We start from the raw sequence: 24,629 nt of genomic DNA, 5'->3' as shown, positions 1-24,629 counted from the left end.
ACACACACACACACACGGTGGGGAGGGAGGGAGGAAGATGCGTGCACCCCCACAGATAGCAAGAATACAGGAACTTTGTTCTTACAATCTCAGGAACTGAATCCCCAAAAGCAGTGAGCTTGAAGGAAGACTTGAGGCTCCAGATGAGAACAACAGTGGTTTCTACCCGATTTCAGCCCTGTGAGATTCCCAAGCAGAGCATTCAGCCATGTAGCACCCAAACTTCTGAGTTATAAAAGCGTCAGAATCATAAGGCATCATGGCCTTCAAACTGGCATGTTTATGGTAGTTAGTTGTGCACAAGAAGAAAAGAATGAGCTGGACATCGCTGAGTGCTTTCTAGGACATTGTTAAGCTTACTCTCGGAAGGGATGAAATCGTTGCACTTCGTGTTTCTGTCCCGCCTTCTGTGACATCAGGAGCTGGGCGGACTTGCAGGTACAGACAAATAAACAATGCTGGGCTTGCTCTGCTTTGTCAATCCAAGGAGGAGACTCCAGTGGAACCAGAGGCTGTCAAAGGGCCATTGACAAACAGGAAGACGGTGAACTGAGTCATGGAGAGGCCATGGCATCAGCACCCACAGGACTGAGAATGGAGCTGTCTGTGGGGAACCAGTCAGACCAGGGACGGCACCTCGGGGAATGTTCAGGCCACAGTGATTATAACAAAGTAGCTGAAGACCAGGGTAGGTAGCAGGCTGATGAGAGAGAGTTCCAGAAAGGTAGAGGCAGGTGGAATTGTGTAAAGGGTTGAATCTACAACCCAGGGTCAGGACATGATTCTGTCATTCTATGCTGTAGGAAGCCTCGGAAGATTCACACTGAGGTGGCTTTCCCAGAAGCAGACCCAGGAAGGCTGATCAGAGAACATGGTGATGCACCTCTGCATAGCTACATGGGCTCTTTATCACTTGTATATAAGGCTTTATTGACAGGCAAAGGGGTAGGTGCTGTCTCTGCCTCCCACACACACTATCCCTGATCTGTTCTTGATTTATCTATATTACCTGAATTTCTGTGCCAGCCACTTCTTGCCCCCCAACAACCCACAGGGATACACTCCCACTCTGGCTGAGACAGAGAAGGACCCACTTTTCCTTGGGACCCCCAGACGAGCGTTAAGCATTACTCAAATCAGTTAGTGTTAAGGATAAGTTCTTTAAATTTGTACTGTAAAAACTTCCGATGTCCATTTTCTTGTAAATAAGCAAATATAGGTGAGAATACAGTAATCTGATCCCCTAATTAATAGCTGTTGAACTTTTCCCAGACCCTCCTGGATGCCTTGAGTAAAAAGACTTATGGGGCCAGCCAGCCAATCTTTGTACAAGCGCCAGTGACTGGGTCTTTCAGCAGACCCGTTTTAAAAACGACACAACAATCGAAGCAAACTGTCCCAGCTCCAGGGCAGCGTTAAGCGATTGCAGCCGTCTTGCAGTTATCACAAGCCTCTGGGAACTCTAGATGACTATTTCCACCATGCTGGAAGAGGAGCGCTTCCCCTGGCGCCCAGCAGGGGCACTGCTGAGACAAGCTGTGCTTGGTGTTCAAGAGGCAAGGCTGCGATGGGACCGAACTTCTCTTGTCTGACACTCCTACTCATACCTAGGAGACACACTCTTGGGCTGCCTCTCTGGGTGTTGAAACGTGAAGCCCCATAGGGCGTGCTCGAGTGGTCTTCTCTCGGCTTCTTTCCGTGGTGTGGGCTCAACTGGTAACACAGAGAAAGAAGCGTCAGAGACAGCAGTGTAGAGGTGACTGCAGAGTCACAGGAGCCGCAGTTGGCGGTGACAGCCGAGCAGCTGGCAGGTCAAACTGTGAACGTGGCCAGAGAGTTGGCTGCTTTGCAGTTGAAGGGAAAAGTAGCCGCACAGCTTGAGAACAGCCTTGGGAGGAGAACGGGTGGAGGAATAGAGAGATGTTAATGAAGGGTCAAGGGCTAAGGCTGAAGAAGGCTAAGAGGAGCCAAGTAAGAGTTCCAGGGAATGTCACATGTTGAGGGCCACAGGTCTCAGTGATAAGAGCTGTCATATGGCCAATGTTAAGGGCTGGGCAATTGTACTTTCCTAGGCCCGCCCAGGAGATAATATGGACTTCTGCAAAGGCTGGTGAACCCCAATACCTAGGCCACCCAGCCAAGGCCTGAGGAACCTTAACTTCCTACGCAGACACAGGAGTTATGACATTTGTAGGGCTCAGGCCTCCACAAGGATGCTACTATCAGGTGCAACCCACTGCTGTTCCCGCCTGTCCGATGCCACGCCCACTCACCACTGCACGAACACCAAGGCCCACAAACAGGGCCAAAGGCTACCACCCGAGGAGCTTCTCCCTGCCCCTCTGGAAAAAGCAAACAAGTCCCCTAGTCCTTTGACTGGTGACACAGCTAGTTCATCCCATGCCCTACCTCCTCTCCTTCTCAGCCTTCATGACCCCTGCCTGCGTACTTGTTCATTTGTTTCTTTGAATCAGGGTCTCATCATGAAGCTCAACCGGCCTTGATCTCCTGGTCCTCCTGCTTCTGCCCAGCTGAGGCAAGCAAGTAGCTGTGTGTGTTTGTCCAGCGCTAGCTGGGCGGGAGCCCTGTTCCTGAGCGGCACCTCCAGCCCCGCCCCCTGCTTTGCTGATGAGGGGGCGTATTCCTAGCACTTCATAGATGCCACCCACCTTTTCTCAGCAAGGACTTATGTCATCAAATATACATAGTAACTTCGCAAAGGGCTGCTGCTACTTTGCGTGCACACCGTTTATCTCATGCCGCCCAGTCGCCGACAGCAACCGCTGTCTTTGTGATAAACCAGTGCTGAGGCTTCGGCTGCCAGCAGCCCGGCTGCCTCCAGCGGCGCTGTCTGCTCCAAGCTGGAGTGCCCGTGCCAAAGGCCTTGGAAGGAGAGAACTGCAGATGTGTCTCTGATGCCTTCTCCGGGCCAGAGGGACACGTTTGGTGGTGGTGGTGTCACACGGCAATAAATATGAAGACTGTAATTTCCGTATCGTTTTATTGTCCTGGGAGAATTTTCCTTTCTTCATATCTTTGTGTGTGTGTGTGTGTGTGTGTGTGTGTGTGTGTGTGTGTGTGTGCCCCCTTCTCCTAGGAATGTAAACTCTCAGGAGAGCAAGAATTTCGTTTATTTTTGTAACCTAGGAGCCTACACAGTGCCTTAAAGACATGTTTGAGAAATTAAAGAGAAAAGATGGAGGGAAGGAAGAGAGGGAGAAAGACAGGAGGGAGGTATAATACAAATTTCTAAAGGTCTTGTCATTAAAAAACCCCGGAGGAGTCTGATATTGGGGTGAAAGCTGAAAGACCAGAGAAGCAGCGCAAGCCACAGCCACCACCTCTTACCTCACCAACTCCTCAGCCTGAAAGAGCCTCTGTCGATAGGCCTCTAGTCAAATGAGCTTCCTCAGCCGAAAAAGCTTTAGTTCTTGCCTCCTCACACCTTATATACCTTTCTCCAGGCAGCCATTAAAGACGTGTGTGTTTCCCAAGTACTAGGATTAAAGGTGTGTGTCACCACTACCTGGCTCTGTTTCCCTCCTAGACTGAGTCAAACTCATATAGTCCAGGGTGGCTTTGAACTCACAGAGATCCAGACAGATCTCTGCCTCCTGAGTGCTAGGATTAAAGGTGTGTGCCACCACTGCCTGGCCTCTACGTTTAATCTAGTGGCTTGTTCTGTTCTCTGATCTTCAGGTAAAGTTTATTAAGGTACACAATATATCACCACAGGGAGAGAGTGAATGAAGAGAGGGAGTCACATAAACTATTGAGTTTTTTTTTTTTTTTAAGAAGAAACCAAAAATCCTGGGTTTAAATTCTTTTTTATGCCAGATTGTGGTGGCACACACCTTTAATCCCAGCACTTGGGAGGCAGAGGCAGGCAGATCTCTGTGAGTTTGAGGCCAGCCTGGTCTACAGAGTGAGATCCAGGACAGCCAGGGCTACAAAGAGAAACCCTGTCTTGAAAAAGCCCAAAATAAATAAATCCTTTTTGTAGTAATTATAGCTGTGCAAAACTATGGATAAAGGGCTAGGTGTGGTGGCACACACCTTTAATCCCAGCAGTATGGAGGCAGAGGCAGGCGGATCTCTGTGAGTTCAAGGTCAGCCTGGTCCACAGAGTGAGTTCTGGGCCAGCCAGGACTGTATGGTTAGACCCTCTGTCAAAATACAAACAAGGGATGAGTTAATTATTTTCCTGGAGTCTCTTCCTCGTAACATCAATGGCAGAGGTTGTCATCACAGGAAGAAGGCTCCTAGCTCTTCTGGGAAACTAAAACATAGAAAGTCATTTAACTCTTCACACTATTTCTACTAATGCTACCATGTGATGTTCTAGACCTAAGACATGAGTATTGATGATTCAGGTGAATCCTAAGTGAAGATGTTCACCAAATTGCAGGCCGTGTCCCCATGGTCCCTACCCAGTGATAACAACAGTCTGTCTGCTGAATTCAGAGTGTGTGTTACTCTTTTCTCTTCCCTCCCATCTTCCCTAATTTGGTTCTCTTTACTAGAGTCCCATTGTTTCTTATGATACATACTAACTCACATCACCTCCACAGAGGATCCTAGAGGACTCTCAATACCCGAGAATGAACCTCACACCAGCGTAGCCTCCCCCTTCCCACCTCACTTCTGACCAAGACCCAACAATGCTTAGAATTTTCCCCTGGGGCCTTTAGTTAAATTGTCAAAGCATAACTTTCAAAAAGTGAAAACAATCCTCCTCTGAGCATTGTGGAGATTTATTGACTTCGTAAGAGAGAGAACCACAAGAGGGTAACACTATTTCAAGAACAGTTTGAAGGGCAAAGATTTCAATGGGCCGTCAGGAACAGCTGAAAACGTATGCTAATTTGCAGACCACACTGGTTAATGTGCTAGGAGGCAATAAAATCTTTTTGCAAGAAGAAAGCCATTAGCATCTTTGCCAGACAAAAAAATTACCATGTAACCTCATAGAGTCTGGACCGTAATCGATAGCAAATAGTAAGTCAAACAAAGACTATTTCCCGAGAGAATTAGATGTCTTGGGGGCTGGTAGGCAACATTTCAGAATGTTCTGGAATGGCATTGGGAACACATGTGGTTTGAAAATATTCTCCTGTACTCCAGATTGGCCTCCGACTTATTAAGTAGCTGAGGATGAGTTTGAACCTCTGACCCTCCTCACTCTCTACCTCCTTAGTGCTGGGACTTCAGGCACATACTACCCTGTCTGTTTTATGTAAAGCTGGGCGTAGAGCCTAGTGCTTTGTCCCTGCTAGGCAAGCACTCTACCCGCTGAGCTACATCCCCAGGCCTAAACACTGAACTGTCCTCTACCTTTACTTTCCATCACAGAGTTGGTTCCCCAAAGCCCAGTGGATGGGGAATCAAACGGTATTTGAAAGTAATGTTGTGCTCTAGAGGCCAGGTATTTCCCACTAATTCTCAATTATCCAAAGAAGGCACCTGTTCAGATAGTTTAGGACTTTATCCCTGGCCTGGTCAGCTGCATCCAGAGATGCTTACCAAGTATACAGGGCTGCTCCCTCTCTGTAACTTCTGTGTTAATTAGTGCACCATTGTTGTATCAAATACCTGAGGTGATTGACTTATAAAGCAGAAGGGTTACGTCTTCCTTATTGTTATTGTTTTTGCTCTTTTGCGGGGCCTGCCACCCAGCTCCCAAATAAATCTCACATGGAGGCTTATTCTTAATTGTGAATGTCTGGCCTTAGCTTGGCTTGTTTCTTGCCAGCTTTTCTTAACTTAAAATTAGCCCATCTGTCTTTTGCCTCTGGGCTTTTACCTTTCTCTATTTTTGTATACCTTTCTTTCTTACTCTGTTGCTGGTGGTGTAGCTGGGTGGCTGACCCTGATGTTCTCCTCCTTCTCTTGCTCCTAGATCTCTCTTATATAGTCTCTCTGCCTGCCACCCCAACCTATTTCTCTCTCCTGCCTTGCTATTGGTCATTCAGCACTTTATTAGACCATCAAGTGTTTTAGACAGGCACAGTAACACAGCTTCACAGAGTCAAACAATTGCAACGTAAACAAAAGTAACACACCTTAAAATAATATTTCCCAACACCTTATAGCTCTGGAGGTTTCAGATGGCCTTGCTTCTTTGGGGCTGGAGTTGAGCCTGCACATCACAGTGGGTATGCTTGGTGTAACAAAGGAGAAACAGTAAGGGTCCCTTTATGCCCCCTCAATGACTTAGGTCTCAGTGACCTAAAGACCTAAAGACCTTCCTCTAGGTCCTACCCTGGAAGTTTTCACCACCTCCCAAACAGTGCAAACACAGAACCAAATCTCTGGTATGTGGGCCTTGGAGGACATTCAGTTTGCAGATTACAATGTCACTTTACAAGAAGGGCAATCACTCTGGGACAGAGAAGAGTCTATAAGAGGAACCTAGAGCATCCTAGTTAAGACCTCTTCTCCTTCCATGTTGTCCCAGTAGAGGGCAGCATGAGCTGATTGACAAAAATCCCAGGGCAACATCCATCAGTAGCCACAGAGGCAGGTTGGAATCCATCCTGTCCTCCTGAAGGAGTGAACCCTTGTAGGGAAGATCACCTCCTCAGTGACCTCTACAACCTAGCATAGACCTCATACCAAAATGGCCATTTAGAAAGTTGCAGTAAATGGCATTTTCAGGGGAAGAGATCAGTGAACAAGGCTCTCTAATTCCACTTGGCTGTCTCCCCACTGGGCTCCAATGGCAGGTGCCTTATCTGTAGCCTTTTTATCTTAGCCTAACTAATGGATCTATTCAGAGTGAGGATGTATAAATCCTTTTGTGATTTCAGGAGGAGATGAGAAGTGCAAAGTGTAATTATAACATTAGCATTGTCACCGGTGTCCCCAGCCAACACATCACATACAGTGACAGTTTCTAACAGCTTCATATAGAGAAGGGAGACTCTAGTGCAGACAGAGAGCTCTCAGCACTGTGCCCAGATCCCACCTAGGACTTAGAATACATGTCATCACCTCACCTTGAGTCCATGGTTCCTGGAGAGGGTAGGGAGCAATATTTTTATCTTTTTTTAAATTCTGTTTCTATGTATTTTGTATTGTGGAGGTCAGAGGACAACTTGGAGAATCTGGTTCTCTCCTTTCCTCTTTGTGGGTCCCAGTGCTCAAATCCCAGTGGTCAGAGTCTGCAGCAGGAACCTTTACATGCTGAACCATCTCGCCAGCCCTAATTTCATCCTCTGAATAGGAAGAAATGGCAACGCTGTGAGGTGAGGCCAGGTAGTGACTCTGGCTCTTGAGACAACCATCAGCTGAGCGTCAGAGAAAAACTGCACCGGCTTGGAAGCCCTGTAAAAGGCAGACGTCGACAAAGCACTCTTTTCCCATCTCACTAAACCACACTTCTTCCACAAATATAAGCTCCTACATATGGTAAAGATGGATCTATCCATCCCACATTTTACATTGTATTTTTTACTCTTAGAGCATACCAGATCCTACCAATTATTCTATGCTTGGTGTCCAGGGAATTTACCCTCAACAATTGGCACTCTGTGTGTTCCTGAGGCTTTTCCCTGTTCTGGGTGTGTATGCCTTACACTCCTTTCTAGAACTGTGAGATATGGTTAATGTTCCAAGTATTGTTTTCTCATATGTGCCTAACTGTCTATATTGAGTCAGAAAAGTTCCCAGGATTATGAGTTGTAGTTAGTAATCAGATAAGAGCTTTGAGAAGCATTAGCCCCCTGTCGAATCTTGGGGAAAATATTTGAGAAAGAACAGAATTTCCAGGAAAGAAATACAGCATGTGTGACTGACAAAGTAAAACTAAAAATCACCCAAAGAATCACCCATATAATGAGAGAGAAGAGCCTGCAAGCTGCACGAATTTTGCAAGTTCCTATGCTGTCCCATGGACTACTGGTCCTTACCAGGTGAGAGACCATTTCCACAGGTGCCTTGCCCTGAGGAAACCTGTTGGACAGGTAGTCATATGATCTTCGACTAGGCTGCAAGGCTCCCGACAGACAGCACTGTGGTCAGTTCCAGAGGAGAACAACCACACATTCCTGAGGAGAATGCCACAGAAAGGGCTACTTCCAGGCTTCCCTTGTCTCAGTTCCATTGGTTTGAGGGAAGGATATTAGGTTGACACAGAATGCAATACACCTGTGTTTGCCATCGCTGTAGTCTTGAGATGCGTGAGGTGTGCGTGTGCGCATGTGTGGAAACCAAGAGCCCCTGGGGGACAGAGATGGTGTCTCATTCATCTTCTCTTCCCAGCTTCTGTCTCGGTACCCTGAAGAGTCAGTGTCTCAGGTCGGAATCTAGACAGATAGGACAAAGAGGGCTCCTCCACACAGAAGAAACCTTGGCCCTTGGGCCTGGGCCCTGCAGTAGCTCTCTGAGATTAGGCCTAGCAGGGGAAACTGACCCCCAACACAGAGTCAGGCTTCTCCGCAGGCCTGTGGGCGTTGTCTATACACCAGACCCCACAAGGGGCTAACAGACTCCTTTGAGCAGAACTCTGAGTGAGGAATCTCAGGGACTGGCCGTCTCCCCTCATCAGTTCCAACAATCAGTTCTTATCCTGAAATGCCATCTGTTGCTGAGGAAGGAATTGACGGAGTCATGACTTTCTGATACTTCCCCAAGAGATGAAAGCTCCCCTGAAAGGCTGGTCAGACTCCCCCATTCCCATGCCCTTCACTTTGCACTTCCTCCCACTTCCCTGCTCAGGTTCCCCTCCCCCGGGGCCTAGCACCTACCTTACAAACTACAAATACCAATCTCTGGCTTTGATTTCACTAAGAAAATAGAAGTAATATTTTTTTTAATTTTTTCTCCCTCTGTGTGTGTGTGTGTGTGTGTGTGTGTGTGTGTATGAAAGAAAGAGAGAAAGAATTGCAATGTGTATGCACATGTGTGTGGTTGCACACGTGTGTGTGTGTGTGTGTGTGTGTGTGTGTGTGTGTATATGTGTGTGTGCGGGCAGAGGGTTTGGGTGTAGGTTAGTTGTGGAGCATACACTCAAGCATGCTTGAGACTTGATCCCAATACCAAAAATCGTCAGAAAATACCAGACAGCGTGTCAGCTTGAGGAAAGCAATGAGTATTCGGCCTCACCTGCTGGCTAGTGTCAGCAGTGTGATTTCAGCCATGGAGTGAGATGTTTCACTTGGAGTCAGAGTGACTTAGGTGTGAAACTGATTCTCCCTAAAGTTTCCCTGTGGCCCAAATGCTAATGGGTACCAAAATGACAAGGGAGACTCTTGAATTTATAGTGTCGTCACTATTCAGAATCGACTTTACAAATCCATCCCAGGGTTTCTTAGCAAGAGAAATGTACTTAAGAATCTTATTGCCTTCCTTTCAATCCCGCCAGACCAGACTCTGAGCTGTCATGCTGGCTTACAAGGGGATCATTCAAGATGCTTACCCAGCCTTCGCCCCTACTTCCCAAGCTAACACTATGAAACGTGAGACTGCTGTCTTGGGCCAGATTTGGTGAGTGTGTGTTCACACACCTGTGGGTACGTACAGGTGTGTAGAGAGACCAATCTCGGGTGTAATTCTCAGGAGCTGCCCACCTTGTTTTGTTTCCTTGGCCTGGAGCTCACCAGTTAGGCTGACTGGCCAGAGAGCCCAGGCTACCCACCTGTCTCTGCCTTCCTCCCCAGTGCTGGGATTCTAAGAGCAGGCCATCAACACAGCTAGCTCTTCGTTTGTTGTTGTTGTTTGAGACAAGGTCACGCTATGCATTTCTATGTCCAACTGGCCTGGAACTTGCTATGTAGACCAGGCTAACCTTGAACTCACAGACATTCACTTGCCTCTGGCCTCTGCACCCTCCCCTCCAGTGCTAAGATTGAAGGTGAATGCCATTGAAGGTGGGCTACCAAGTGAGTTCCAGGAAAGACGCAAAGCTACACAGAGAAACCCTGTCTCGAAAAACCAAAAAAAAAAAAAAAAAAAAGACATGGTGGGGGTGGGAGTGGGAGGTAGTGATTGGAATGAAAATGCCATCTGTAAGCTCATATGTTTGAATACTTAGTGCCTGGGTGGTGGAACTGTTTGGGTTTGGGATTAGGATTAAGAGTTATGGCCTAGTTGGAAGAAGTGTGTCACTGGGGGTGGGCTTTGAGATTTCAAAAGTCTACACTGTGTCCACTCTCTCTCTCTGCCTTGTGATTGTATCAGCTACTACTCCAGCACCATGCCTGCCTGCTAGCTGCCATGCTTCCTTACCCCATAATCATGAACTCTAACCCTCTGAAACTGTAAGCCCCAAAGCAACTCTTCCTTCTATAAGGTGCCTTGGTCATGATGTCTTATTGTAGCCATAGGACAGTAACAAAGACAGGGGGTCGGGGACTTTCCCCAGGTCACCTTTCTAAGGAGAAACAGAGCCAAACTTTGGAGTTTAAGCCAGAAGCTCAGGAGCTGCTGCTGTCCTGTGCCTGTGGGAGGAGGCTTGCCTGCACTGGGGACTGCACATTCTCCAGAGCCCCATCAGGTCTCTCCCCAGGGCAGCTTAGAGAACTCAGGTCAGACTTGATCCCTGTACTTAGGTAGAGCTGAGCCTGGGTGATGCACAGTCTTCTCACTGATTTCCCTTCTTAGTCAAGCCACAGCGTCAAGATCCAAGCTCTTCTCCTTCCCAATGAGAAGCCAGCGGCTCGGGGTGCGGAGCGAATCAGCAAACTCAAGCAAGTGTACAGAATGGCTCCAACCGGCGCTGGCCATATACCCTGAGAGGCATATGGCTTATTTTGTACTTAGAGCTACCGATTTTTTTTTCTTTCTGCAACTTGGTTAAAGACTCCACTCCAGTTCTTCTGACCTCAGGGAAACCAAATCCAAATGCCAAAAAAGTATTTTTTACAGATCATATCTTAAATAGTCTCCAAAGGCCTGTGTGTCAAAGACTTGTAACCTTGGGCAGAGCTATGAGAGGCTGTCCAACCTTTGAAGGGAAGGGCCTAGTGGGAGATCTTCAGGTCATTGGGGATTTACAGGACTCCAGCCTTAAGATGAGCAGTTTTGCTGTCATGGACTACTCATCACTGACCTGTAGCAGAGGGCACATTGTACCATGGCCTGGAACTCCAAGAACTGTGATCCAAAATAAACCTTTTCTTTTCATAAGTTGATTACCTCAGGTACTTTGGTACAGTGATGGGACGCTAACTAACACAGTAGTACCACACATACAAATGAGTGCCTACCATATGCTGGGCACCACTGAGGTACAGCAAGTGCATGCAACCAGGAAAGTCCCTGCCCTCTCATAACTACCTTTTAAGTTAGAGGAGAATTAATAGAAAACCATTACGCATTACTTATTACTTGGTAATCCCAAACACTTTGAAGGAAAACCCAGGGTGTGTAAGAGGGTGGATGACTGCAGGATACTCCTGGTGATTCTTTGGGAAAAGGTTACTTGTTCGGGCACAGAACCGGAATAAGATAACAAAAGCCATCTGGAGGTCACCTACAAGGCCTCTGAGCTCTGCACCTGCAGCCAGCCAAGGCCTGGCTCTGCACCACCCTCCAGGGCTGCCACCAGCCAAGAAAGAGCTGGGGCTACAGACAGAGGGAAGCTCTGTGCAGAGAGCTACCCAGGCCTCTATTCGTGGGCTTGAGATAAGGCAGGAGGGCAGGAAGCATCTCCCAGTGGGAGTCAGTGCTCAGGCAGCGTCCATGTTAGTCAGCATCCACCACTGTAACAAAATACCCGAGACAATCAACTTAGTTATAGATTTGGTCCATGGCTTGGCCTTTTGGATTCTGATCTGAGGTGACACAGTCCTTCACAGCAGAACACGTGGCGGGGCACAGCTAATCCTACTGGCGGTGCAGAAGTGAAACACAGAGGAAGGGGGGGGACTACTACCCCCTTGAAGGAGGTGCCTCCAGGTTCCTAAAATGTCTCCCTAGATGTTGTCCTCTGCAAGGCACCATTCCCAAACAGCACCACCCCAGGGCTGATGCCTTCAGCACACTGACCTTTGGTTGACATTTAAGACCCAGGTTGTGGGAATATGTGCACATGCACGTGTGTTACAGAGAAAGAAGCAGGTAGACAAACAATCAATAAAGCCTCTTCTGGCACCAAAAGAATTCATTTCGTCGCATTTTGTCTGACACTTTCCATGCCTAGCTTTCCCAGAAGTAATCAATACTTATTATGAGGTTTTATGCCCTTGGTCCCATTTGATCATATAAAAGCCAACACTGAGGCGATGGGTGGATGTCTCAGGAAATTAGCAATATGCTGATAATCACTGTGATTATCAGAATGGCTGCATCAGGACAAATCTGAAGTCACCTGACATACAGAAGCAGGAGTCCCCACAGGTGAAAAGAAACTCTCTTTATTTGCTTCTGCTAATTAAAAAATCAGAACTAAAGATACTTAAACACTACAGTTAAAATGGCATGGCATGCTACTGGCTTAATGAATTCTCTTATGAAATCAACTCTGAAATGCTCCCCATCGTAAATTATGAAACACAGTCTTCCTTGTTCTCATTTGAACTTTAGGATTCATTTTAAAGATCAGTGGTGCATTCCGTTCTATAGACTCTGCAATAATTTTTGCCCAGAAAAAAAAATGAAACACCAGCTTTCTGACCACAGGTATATTGCCTGCAACTGAAAGGAAAATACAGTTTTTTCATTTGATTGACATTGTTCATCCCCCATGTTAGTATCTGCTCACTCCTGTTCTCTTTAGATGTGGTCTTCTATATGGATCTGCCCATGAGCATTCTCCATACAAATGCATTCAGAAACAACATTGTTTAAAAAACCTAAATTTGGCAGCTGGAAAGAAGGCTCCACCTGTAAAAGTACATCTGCTGTGTAAGCATGAAGACCTTGGTTTGGATCCCAGCACACTTACATGTACCTGTAACCCCAAGGCATAAGGAAAAGAGGATCACTGGGGGTTCCTGGCCACTAGCCTAGCTCCACTTTCAGTGAAAGACCCTGTCTCAAAGGTGCAAGGCAAGGAGTAATGAGCACGACACTCAGCATCTCCTTCTGGCCTACACACACACACACACACACAGACATACCACATAACACACGACACCCATATGTCATTCAGCTGTATTGTGTGGAAAGACATCTTCATCCATGGTGAGTGTCATAGCTTCATATCAACTTGACACAAATTATCTGGGAAGAGGGAACCTCAACTGAAGAATTGCCTTGACCAGATTGGCCTGTGGCCATGACTAGGAGGCATTTTCTTAATTGCTAATTGGTATAGAAGGAGCCAGTCCACTGTGAGTGGTACCATCCCTAGGCATGCAGGCCTGAGCTGTATAACAAGGGTATCTGGGCAAGCCAGTAAGCAGGATTTTTCTGTGGTTTCTGCTTGGAGCTCCTTCCTTGGCTTTCCTCAAGGATAGACTGTATAACCTATAAAATGAAGTGAGCTCACACCTCCTCAGGTTGCCTTTGGTCATGGTGTTTATCACAGCAACAGAAAGCAAAGAAGGACAGTAAGCTCCATGCACAGATCTGTCTGTTGGCTAGAAGCCCTAGTTCTCTCCACTGACCTTTCATCCAGCAGGTTAGACATGCAGCCATCTCAGGCTGTATCTGAAGACAGGAGAAGCAGATGCTCCAAGGCTTTTTATGGTTCAGTCTTGAAAGTTCCCTAACATTGCTTCCCCCATGTCTGTGTGTCTGTGTGCACACATGTTAATTTCAAGCCTTATCTAAATTCCAGGTGAATAAGTTTCTTTTCCCATAGGAGAACAGGCAATGTTTTATATGCCTGCCCCTGAGGTCATAGACCTGTATTTAACAATCTGTAATGTGGACATAAAGTAGATGTTTTCCTAAAAGGGTAGAGACAAAAGGAACTCTAGCCACTCATTTGGCTGTGATACAAATCTAGGAAGCCTAGAACTATAGCTAACCTGAGGCAAAGAGAGGCTAAGAGAACCTGGATATTCTTAAAAGAAAGCATCATAGCTTTTTTTAATGTGTGTTGTGTATATGCATGTGCATGAGTGTGCAGCTGTGTTTGCACACAGAAGCCAGAGGCCATCAGGCATCTTTCTCTATCCTTCTCTACCTCATCATCTTGATACAAGGTCTAGTGAACCAGAAGTTCACTGAATCAGCTAGGCTGGTTGGCCATGAACTCTCACAGTCCACCTACCTCTATCTCCCATCACTGGGGTTATATTGCAGGCAAATACAGCCATGCCCAGCCTTTTACATGGGTGCTAGGGATTTGAACTCAGGTCTTTGTTCTCCCACAGTAAGTGCTCTTACCTCCAGAGCCACATCCCCAGCCCCCATGACTACATCATCTCCATTTTCAAAGTGTAATAAGCCGAGGTACTACCAGGAGGAGGACAAAGGAAGTGATCAGAATATTCATCCAGTCTCTGAGCCTCTTCATTTAATCACATGGAATACATGATTTAAACATGTTCAGAATTCCCAAGATCTAAAAAGTCAGAATGCTTTTCAGAGTAAATGCCATTTCCATTGCTTGCAATGTCAGACCTGGATTTCGATTAATCAGAAACACCACATCTATAAAAGCAGCAGGAGACAACAGTTTCTGAACAGCATCCCATGTATTATTGATACATGTCCATTGCAGAAAATACGAAAGAATCTGAGAAAGGAAAAAAAAAATGTCTCCAACAAACCCACAGCCTGGAGCTACTTAGCAAAGACACATTCATCGGAGGCTTCAGCTCCCTGAAATCCCCACATGTAACATCTGCATTTCCAGTCTCCCCAAGAGGTCCTTTGCCTGCATAATCTGCTTTAAGTCAGGACAGCTCTCACATGGAGATAAGCCATCAGGCTGCCCACATCACACTGGGCAGGGAGAGGGCAGACCCATCCAAGGACGCTCAAGGACAATAAACCAATGACTTCAAGGAAGTCACTGCACACTTGTCACCAGCTCCCTATGCTGCTCAGAAAGGCTGGAAGGAGCATAGGGAGACCACACAGCCACTGGTGGGTCTCATCTGCCACAGCTGGAGAGCCCTGGTGCCTGATGACTGGAAAGAGTTGGTATTCAGCCACACCTCTCAGCTACTTTATGGACCCACTCTGTCTTAGGTACGGGGCAAATAGCTTCACAAAGAAGACAACATCAACAAGAAAGTTTCCAAAAAGCCGTGAGTTATAGACGCTGGGAAAATAGAAGTTGCTGATAAGGAGATGAATGTTGACCTATGAAGTGTTGAGCTGGGCCTGGTGGTACAACTCCAGAGACTGAAGCAGTTCAAGCCTACCCTGAACTATAGGAAAAAAAAAAACAAGTATAAGGAGCTGAGGACACAGCTCATCTCAGTGGGAGAGCACTAGCCTAGCATGCATGAGGCCCATGTTCACTTTCCAATATCACGACAGTGGGAAGGGTGGAATTGTCAAAAGACTGGAAATTGGAATTCCCTTGGGGCTAATGCAGTGTTGAAAACATAGAAGGAAAAAATATGAAAAAAGAAAACATGGAAGGAGTCAGCTCTTGCAGAAGCTCTCCACTCACATTCACACTGAGACCATCAGGACGTGAGGCAGGTGCCTGCACTTGTATACACAGAAGCAACACTCACATGCACACAATGAAAATAAAATTGTTTTCTAAAAAAAAAGAGATGAGCCACAAATTATAGACTTGAGAATGAAACAAACTCATATGTTCTGTTTTATTGTTCTTAACATTATTGTAACAGGTGTAGGTTCTGGGAGGATAAGTGGGTGGAAATTGGTTTTGTTTCATTTTTCATTTTGTTTCTTTAAGGAGAAAACAGATGGGTAGGCTAATTCCTAATAGAAGCAAACCTCCTTGTGCTGTGGGATGTTCTGTATGGCAAATGTGTTGCTGATTAGTCAATAAATAAAACACTGATTGGCCATTGGCTAGGCAGGAAGTGTAGGCGGGACAAGGAGGAGAATAAAGCTGGGAAGTGGAAGGCTGAGTCAGAGAGACACTGTCAGCCCCCATGATGAGAAACAGCATGTGAAGATACCGGTAAGCCACGAGCCACATGGCAAGGCATAGATTAATAGAAATGGATTAATTTAAGCTGTAAGAACAGTTAGCAAGAAGCCTGCCACGGCCATATAGTATGAAAGCAATATAAGTCTCTGTGTGTGTTTACTTGGTCGGGTCTGAGAGGCTGTGGGACTGGCAGGTGAGAGAGATTTGTCCTGACTGTGGGCCAGGCAGGAAAACTCAAGCTACATGCTTGCAAGTACAATTAAAGTTGTATGGATTATGCTGTGTGTGTGAGTGAGTGTGTGTGTGTATATGGGGGGGGGGACTTATAAAGAATAAAAATGCCCATCCCAGGGCCTTCCACCTAACAGGACAAGCTATATGAAAACCCCAGTGCCATCTTTAGAGTAAACTCCATTTCAGCATCTTAGTCCATCTTCTGTTGTTGTGTTTGAATACTGGATAGATTTATTTTCAGAAGTGCCATCTGGTAAAGGTCTTCTTGCTGGTGGGGATTCCGCCATGTCCCGAGATGGCACAGAACTTAACATGGCAAGAGGTACATACACAGCTAAGAAACAGCATCCAACTGACTTTTCTGATAGAGATATTGTAGCTAGAGTTTTCCTGCCTGGCCCACGGTCAGGGCAAATCTCTCTCACCCGCCAGTCCCACAGCCACTCAGACCCGATCAAGTAAACAAAGAGACTTATATTAGTTACAAACTATATGGCCGTGGCAGGCTTCTTGCTAACTGTTCTTATATCTTAAATTAATCCATTTCCATTAATCTATACCTTGCCACATGGCTCGTGGCTTACCGGGATCTTCCCATGCGGCTTGTCATGGTGGCGGCTGGCAGTGTCTCCTTCACCCAGCTTCCTGTTCTCTCAATTCTCCTCTCTGTTAGTCCTGCCTATACTTCCTGCCTGGCCACTGACCAATCAGTGATTTATTTATTGACCAATCAACAACACATTTGACATACAGACCATCCCACAGCACTTCCCCTTTTCTTTTCTTAAAAAGGAAGGTTTTAACCTTTACACATCTCCAAAGTCAGCTTGGTATATTTGGGAATTTGGGCGTAGCTTCTCTTACTACTTCCTGCTGGAGGGGGGCGCTGTATCTTATGGGGATACAAAGAAAATTTTTAGGATTATGGAATAGTCCATGAGAGTGTATCGTCTGAGCCAGTTGCCTTCAAACCATTCTGGATGTTGGATCATCTCAGCCATGGGGTCATCGGAGACCTTTCAGGGGGTCTTGGCTGGTCAAACTGGATGTATCTTAATCTGGAACAAATCCATAGCCTCTGGCTTTCTGTGGAAACAAAAGAGACTCTTTCCAAAGCAACATATCCTTACATCCAAACTTTGAAGTCAAGGTACCTTTAAAATACACATTTTGGCATAACTCAACAGCTTTTGTAATCAAATGTTTTTCTTCAGTTACGAATATCAAAGAGAACATAATCCAGATTCTCTGTGTGGTAGCCATCTTTACGTGGCTTATTTTTTTATATTAGCTTGAGCCTATTGCTTTAAACTGCAGCCTTCTAAGCCTGAAACGGCGCTGGCGCTGTGGCTGCTGGCTCCGCCCACTTCAGCTTCCCAACATGGCGGTAGTACGTTTTCCGCCAGCTCTGGGAGCCATCAACTCTCAGAAATAGTGGGTCTATGCTTCTATCAAAGTAGCGTGTAGCCCAGAAACCTCTTTTTTTTTTTTTTTGTACTAGCAAAGGCTAAATCTACCACACAGCTTAATGTGCCACTTGCAGAGGCCTCATTCCCGCCATACTGCAGGTTGAGCATGCACGCCAGGAACCCGCCATAGTAGCTCAAACACGCAGGCTGCCGCTAGCTTGAAAGAGACAACTAGGAGCTGTTTTTAGCTCCATTTTAGAATCTTTTTACTCAGGTTTTAGGTGGAAACTCTTGCCAACACGTTGGGCGCCATTTGTAGCTAGAGTTTTCCTGCCTGGCCCACGGTCAGGGCAAATCTCTCTCACCCGCCAGTCCCACAGCCACTCAGACCCGATCAAGTAAACAAAGAGACTTATATTAGTTACAAACTATATGGCCGTGGCAGGCTTCTTGCTAACTGTTCTTATATCTTAAATTAATCCATTTCCATTAATCTATACCTTGCCACATGGCTCGTGGCTTACCGGGATCTTCCCATGCGGCTTGTCATGGTGGCGGCTGGCAGTGTCTCCTTCACCCAGCTTCCTGTTCTCTCAATTCTCCTCTCTGTTAGTCCCGCCTATACTTCCTGCCTGGCCACTGACCAATCAGTGATTTATTTATTGACCAATCAACAACACATTTGACATACAGACCATCCCACAGCAAGATATTGTTGATATAACTAGTTAACCCATGAATGAATGAACACATCCGTGAGGTGCATAGCCCCATGATCTCTCTCTCTCTCTCTCTCTCTCTCTCTCTCTCTCTCTCTCTCTCTCTCTGTGTGTGTGTGTGTGTGTGTGTGTGTGTGTGTGTGTGTGTGTACATATAGTCCTCAGGATTCTAGGTAAGAAATAATATAAATTCTATCCTCTGGGGTTTCTAGTCCTCTACTGTCCCATTCTATTGGAACCAAGGATGCTTCTGAAAGCAGGGATTTCCCTCAGAACTCCATGTGCCAGAGAGCATCTTACAGAGACCTCACTCTTCTGCTATTGCTGCTGACTCATTTTATGGCCTTTTTTTTTTTCTTTTTAAGTCATCTCTACATAGAGACCTCACTTCTGAAAAGATCCACAGGCACTTTCTGAAGACTATACGGATACCTGAATTCCTCCAACTACTGTCCGGAGACTAAGCACAGCAAAGAACACAATAATTAGTAGGGAATGGCAGGCTATTCTGCCATTAGTACTCAATGAAGGGCTTCATAAGATGTGAATTTGTCTGTGTTCACTTCTGCTGTATGGGTTTTTAAACTAATTGGTTAACTAATTAACTACCGAGGACACTTGGCTTCATAAAGAAAGGGTCTTCACAAAAATTAGGGATGGCTTTTGGGGGTCAATGAATAAATATATAAGGAATTACCTAAAGAAAGCTGAGTTGCCTCGATCAGTATCAGAAGAAAGGCACTAATGTGCCTTTCTAGTGGCTGCATTTTAACTGGTAAATATAAAGTTGTGTGTGTGTGTGTGTGTGTGTGTGTGTGTGTGTGTGTGTGTGTGTGAGAGAGAGAGAGAGAGAGAGAGAGAGAGAGAGAGAGAGACAGACAGACAGACAGGCAGGCAGGCAAGCAGACAGGCAGAGAGGCAGAGAGTTTATTATGCTATTATCATTGGAAAACATGTTCTCAAGCTTTTAAGAGAAAAACAAGAGCCACTGTTGAGAGTTTTGGTGGCCTTCTGGTTGTTTTGTAGCCATCCTTGGATGCCCACTGTCATTTAGCCTAAGACTTATTCTGTGCTGAATCTGAATGATAACAATGAGTACTCAGCTAGGCTGTTATCAATTGAGAGGACAAATCACCATATTCATAGATTAAGTGTTTGCTCTCTTTTCTTTAGTCATATACAAACTTTTGTTAACAGATAGTTTCCTTTAACCAAAACTTTTCTCCCAGGAATTAAGCAGATGTTTGAATACCCACCTTGCTGCTTGAATGTGCCAGTCTTCTATCTTGCCAGACACCCAGGAACAGTTACACTGTGTCATGGCTATGAGTTGGCTAATCAGTCTGTGGGAACTTGTAAACTAAGAGAAGGGATTTGGGTGGAGCATCGCAGGGCACACTAGCTGTCTTGTCAGGCTTTCATGGGGAGGACAGCAGGACATTAGAGCACTCAGAATGCAGCTCATTGGAAGATGGCAATGGCCACTCGGGCAGCATCTGAGCAAAGCTGTGAAGTTTTAAGCTCTAATTTTTAACCTAACAGAGAGCAGACTGATTTTATTGACACTGAGAAAGGATGGGGGTTTCTGGAGATGGAGTCATGGTCACACTAATTGTATATAACCTTGTTACCAAGTTATATACAATGAGATACCAAGTTGTACTGGGCCTTTCTATAGTCACAGGAAGGAACTGAACTATCTAATGGTGCCATGCCTTGCACACACATCCTCTCCATACACAGGGACTTTTATGGAATGCTGATTTATAATCAGAATCATGTTGGGTGAATGAGGACCCACAATGAGAGAAGTTAATTGGACAAATTGGAGGCTTGTGTGGAGGTTCCAGCAGGGGAGTGCAGCTATACATGCCCTTCACCTAAGACCAGGCCCCCTATCAGGAAAGGAAGTTCATCTTCTTCTACTGGTCAAACAGCTTCAGGAGAGAGGAAAGGGAGGCCTGCCTAGCCAACTTGATCAACTGAATCAACACAGGGATCAATGTGGTAACTAATGTTGCAGCCACATTGTCCTTACATCCTAATTGGATACCATTGGATACATTGATAAGAATGTACCTCAGCCAAAATAGCATGAGGTACCCCTTGTCATGAGATTACCTTGCCCAGCAGACCAGTAACATTGAAGACATGTAATGAACACTCCGCTTTGGACAATTCCTGGTTTTGTGTCTTGGTTATTTTGTTTTTGCTGTGGCAAGATATACTGACAAATCAACTATCCCATAACCGACTTACTTTAGTTGACGGTTCCAGAGGGATACAGTCTACCATGGCAAAGATAACAATGCAGTGTGGACTTGACCACTCCTCAGCGGCTGGATGGTAACACTGTAACCACTCTCAGGAAGCAGAGAGGGGATAGCAAGTGTGGCCAGGGTATATAATCTCAAGGCTCACTCCTAGTAACTCACTTCATCCAACAAAGTTCCACATCTTAAATGTTCTGCAACCTTCCCAAACAGAGCCGTCAGCTGGAAACCAAGTCTTCAAACAGGTGAGTCTATGTGGGACAGTTCATATTTGAATTACAGTATCTTGGAAGGTCCAATAACTGTTGATTAAGGCTTGCATAAAACCTTTTTGTAGGTGATTCTCCTTTTTGTAGGTGATTCTCCATGCCTCTGTTCTAATTTTGGGCCCTAGGGCTAAACATGAAAGTTGGGATAATCCATCTGCAGCGTGGGAGCTGTCCGTGGTCCTGAACTATTCTGGACCTTGAGATCCGCTAGAATCCTAGTCAAATCTCTCCCTGGTATTTTAACACGCGCGTTTAACACCAGGACAGATAAGGCTCAATGAGGAGATGAAAGTTCTCTACAAAAGGTAAAACCTTGATACCATGCACGAACAATATGTTCACGGTTATTTATAAAACATTTCATGAGGGTGACACATTGGAATGCAAAGAGCTACATGAAGAAAAACTGTGATGAAATAAGATTCAATTTGCCCTCTAATTTTGTGGCATAGCAATAAGTTAACCAAACTCTATGGGAGCCCTCAGTGCATTGACGCATAATTATGTAGCAGTGCCTGCAACCAGAAAAGGAAAACAATGAATTATTAAACAAATTCAAACACATAAAATGTTTCCTATATTTTGTGCAGTGGTGCATACTTGCAAGCTAGGTGATTTGAAGTTGGAGGCCACCCTAGGCAAAGTAGAGAGTTCTAGGCCTCCCTGGACTCCATACTAAGCTTAAACAACAACAACAAAAGAATGTGTGCTGATGATATTCTCTGATTGCAATGCAGTTAGAAATTACACCACAGCCATTTTAAAGCTCCCTCCTAAATAATCATCGTATCAAAAGAAAAATCTAAACAAAATTTTCAGACTGTTTAGAGAACAGGACAATACAAAAGACTTCTTCTGAAAAAAAACTACAGCAGAATGAAAATAAATGATTGTTTTGAACAATACCAATGAAAGATTAACTACCGTGAGGAAAGCGGCACTAGTGTAGTGGTGCATATGGAAGCAGGAACTAATGAATTAGGAAACAAATAGGGCTAACCCATATCAAAAGCTACACCTTGGCAAAGAGGAGGGGAATACCTTGGCAAATTCAGAGAGACAGTGCTCACTCCAAATGAGCTCTGCCTTTCTCCCTGTCTTTGTCTCTCTGTTTCTCTCCATCTCTCTGTCTCTGTCTGTTTCTCTCTATGTGTCTCTGTGTGTTTGAGTGTGTGTCTCTCTGTGTGTCTGTCTGTGTCTGTCTCTGTCTGTGTGTGTGTGTGTGTGTGTGTGTGTGTGTGTGTGTGTTGGGTGTAGAGAAGAGAACAGGAAAAAGCTCAGTGAACAAGGTCAGTGGGAGAAATAAAGAAGCAAATAAAGAAATAAGAGTCCAAAGAAAGGTCCCCCCATTCATACCTTTTCAAATGTTTGCAGTTGCCAGTAAGATTATTTTCTCCTTTCTGGAAATCCATGCAAACAATTTCCTGTCTACTGTCTGTCCCCCCCCCACACACACACACCATTCATATATTGTTCATGCTTCTCCCATTCTCAGGTGACACAGCTCAGGGGGGATCCTTATTCTCATTATGTTTTTTTGAATAGTGATCATTCCCCTTCTATGTATGAAATCACCACTTATTGAATCCCTACTGTGAGCCAAACAGAGTATAAGAGATGGGCAGGCATATTTGCTAAGTGCACACCAAATCTTTCAGATACTCCCTGTATTAAAAAGAAGTTGAAGCTCATAGAGTTTAGGTTCCCTTTTCAGTATTGCATGGCTTATGATTCTAACTGAATTCCCTGCTCCAAAAGTTCAGCATTCCTCACGATGCTATACTGCCTCTCCATGGATAGAAATAGAGATCACAGGATCATAAAACCTGCACACTGCTGGCAAGTCATTGAGAAGGCAGGGTAAGGTAACTATAAAAACAAGAGTCACAAGTCCTCAACACCAACCTAAACACCTCCCTGGGGGCCACGCTCAAAAATCATATGGGAGCTTAAGACAAATTGGTTTACACATGCAGGATCAAGGAGACCTGCTCTTGTGCAGCTCAAGTGCTTCAACATGCTTATGTCTGTGTGCTTCCAGTGCCCATCAGGGTGCCAGAAAAAGGGGTTGCATTCTCCAAGAGTTAACTAGGAGGATTTGAGTAAAAGTCTATTACAGAGCTAGGGAACTCATAAGTAATGGGTACTAGAGACTGGCTTTGTGGAGGATCTCCTTGGTCACTCTCTGTCTCTCTGTCTCTGTCTCTGTCTCTGTGTGTGTGTGTTTCTTTGTCTCTCTCTGTGCCTTTGTCTTTCACTGTGTGTGTCTTGGTCTGTCTGTCAGTCAGTCTGTTGCTCTATCTATCTATCTACCTATCTACCTATCTATCTATCTATCTATCTATCTATCTATCTATCTATCTACCTATCTGTTTCTATAGACATTTCTCATTGGCTCACATCAACCAGGATCAAAACAGCAGGGATAACTGAGTGGAGTACTAGTCAAGATTAGCCTCCTTCAGTATCCTGCACAGAGGACAAAAGGTAGAGAATCCATTAGAGGAAAAAGCACCCCAACAGGAAACCCAAATCCTAACTCAGTCTCAGGAGCTGTTCATGTACTATTCATGTATACTCTACTTTAGCCCTTGGAATAGAACCCAGGGCTCTGTGAATGTCGGCTCGGTGCTCTCCCACAGAGCAGCATCCCCAGTCCTATGCTCTGCATCACGTTTGTCAGGAATCACAGTCCTGTGGAGGCTCTCCACAAAGCAGAGCATGCTTGGATGTCATGTTCAGTCCATGTGCCTCACAGGGAAGGGAATTTAGGCTGATGGAAAGAGCCAGCTGATCTGCCAACCACCGTAAAAGCTAATGCACTTAATGTCAGTAAGAAAGTATAAAGACTAAATTGAAGTGGTCCAGGAAGCAGACACGAAGTACGCAAGAGAATTTCTGGGGAGAAGAATCCATTTCAACATGATTAATAAGATCCTTATTTCTCAAATAATCTATCAGTGGCATGGAACGAGGTGGAAAAACTGATCTCCTGGCACCTTGAAAATTCAGTCATGGGCAAGACTGCCATCTGCTGCTGGGGCTGCTGCAGTAGAAATGCCTGAATTGGGCAGAATGTTAGGCTAGAAAGCAGAGGACTGGACTTTCCTAAGGGCTCTAAACTCTGACCCAGCATCCCTATGCCAGAACCAAACTAAGACCCACTTAGATGACTAACCGACTTGTCGGCCCATGAAAGTAGGACTCCAAAGTCTGTATCTCCTAATTTATTTTCTCTATTATGGCCACATGAGCATTAAACTATTAACCATCCCATGCTGTTGTTTCAATCTTAAATATCCCCCAAAGGCTGTAATCAAGGTTCAGTCCCTATTCTGTGGTGCTCAAAAATAGTAGAGCCTTTGAGAGGAGGGGCGTAGGGAGAGGAAGTGAGGTCTTTGGAGAGTGATTGTTTGAAATGGACATTGATATTTCAGCCCTTCCCCTCCTCTTGGCTCCATAGGCACCATAAGATGAACATCTTTTTCCCTGTGCTTCTGCCATAGACCCAAAGCACCAGGAATAAGGAACCATGGGATGAAAATCTTTGGATTGTGACTTTAAAATAATTTGTTTGAATCAGTAAGATGGCCCAGTGGATTGAAGTGCTTGCTGCAGAATCATGCCTGAGCACCCGAGAAGGGAGGAGAGTGCCAGCTCCTGAGTGCTCTTCTTTCACCTTCACGTGCATGCCATGACACATGTGCAAGCACACACACATACACACCCCACTACCACCACCATCACCACGT

Source organism: Peromyscus eremicus, chromosome 15, assembly GCF_949786415.1.
Source record: "Peromyscus eremicus chromosome 15, PerEre_H2_v1, whole genome shotgun sequence".
In the NCBI taxonomy this organism is placed as follows: domain Eukaryota; kingdom Metazoa; phylum Chordata; class Mammalia; order Rodentia; family Cricetidae; genus Peromyscus; species Peromyscus eremicus.
The sequence above is the reverse complement of the archived record's forward strand: the minus strand, read 5'-3'. Positions refer to the sequence as shown.